Genomic DNA, 1646 nt, shown 5'->3' on the forward strand with positions numbered 1-1646 from the left:
TGATCGAAGACTTTGTCTTTGTTGAACAACATTGAGGAATAAAAATTTGCCTGGCTGGCAGTCCAGAAACGCCTCTTCCTAATGCGAGCAGAGTCATAGGGGTTGTAATCAGTGAAGAATACGTGCTCGCCGAAGAAATCATTAGCCTTGAATTTTTGCTTCCTTGAGAATGGATCCTTTGGCTTGGGCAGAGGAGTCTCAGTCAGTTGCATGATGACCTCAGGAATCGCAATCTCAGGTTCTTCAGGCTGAGGAATTTCTGGTTCTTCTTCAGTGGCAGTCTGGTTCTTCAATTCTTCATTTTCATTTTCTTCAGCACTAGCGGCTGGAATGTCTTCTTGAGCTTCATCAGATCCCATTTGAACTGTAGTGGCTGGGGACTGAGGAATTTGCTGCAGTGGAGTGAAGAGTGGAGAATTGGGGTGCTGACTTTCCCAAAAATGTCCACATCTTCATCTTCAATTTCTTCAACGCCAGCCTCTTCAGCAGTAAACTGAGGCATAGGCGAGGAAACTGTGGGGGTTGAAGGGATTTTATCCACTTCAATTTCTTCATCCATCTGCTCTGACGAAGCAGCAGAAGGATTTTCTTCATCAGATCCGGTAGGGATCACATATTCCTCATCAAAAGGGATGATTTCCTTTGATGGCATGGAGGAAGCTGGAACAGCATCAATCGGATTAGCAAATGAGCTTGTCAATTTCTTCATCTTCTTCGGCGCTGAAGAATCTGAAGGAGCTGATGCTTTCCTTTTCTTCACTGCTGCACGCTCTGCAGCCTTGGTCTTCTTCACATCTGATGCAGATGGAAGGATTGGAGTTGGAGTAGGCGCAGGAGGAGCAGAGGAATGTGGTTGATTTTCTTCAGGCACAACTGATGCAGTTGCCCTGACCTCTTCATTTTCTTCAGGCGCACCACTAGTGGGTGCCCTGGCAAATTCATCAGCGACTGGAATGCAGTCATCAGCCCTGGAACTCACATTTTCTTCAGCAGCCTGATTGTCATCAGCGGTGCTGGCATGTTCTTCAGTTGGCTGAGCAGATGCTTCAGCCTGAGGAATTTCTTGTTGCGATGGGGCTGCAACATTTGAGGTGAACATCTAAGTCAGTTTGACAAACCTGACCTTGGCTCCTTTCCAATCAGCATAGTAAGCATTGAAATCATCGTTGAGGACTTTGATTTCAGACTGGATCTTCACAAGTTCATCAGTTGTCATAGAGACAACGTTGTTCTTCAGGAATTTCTCCTTCTTGTACTGCGCTTTCTTGAGCTGCCTGGGCTTCTCAAATTTCCATTTTTCTTCTTGGATGAAGGCAGTCAGCATATGACTTTGACCAGGAGTCAGCTTGAAGTCAGGCATAGGAGTGTTTGGGTCCTTGTGCCAGAGATCAATGTAGTCGAGGATCAACTTTGGATCCAAAAGCAGAGGCACATCTGTGCCCTTGGCTCTAGCGGCCCTGACTTGCCTATCTCTGATGATCTCAGCAAGTTCTTCATCATCAGCTTCGTCTTCTTCAGACGGTACTTGGAAGGCGATCTGCTTCTTATGAGGACTTGGGCGAGAGCCTCGTCCAGCAGTGGTCTTTGTCTTCAGCAGAGAGGGTCCTGTTGAAGAATTTGGTGCAGCTGAGGAACTACCTGAAGCT

The sequence above is a fragment of the Aegilops tauschii genome, chromosome 6 (assembly GCF_002575655.3).
Source record: "Aegilops tauschii subsp. strangulata cultivar AL8/78 chromosome 6, Aet v6.0, whole genome shotgun sequence".
Classification (NCBI taxonomy): Eukaryota; Viridiplantae; Streptophyta; class Magnoliopsida; order Poales; family Poaceae; genus Aegilops; species Aegilops tauschii.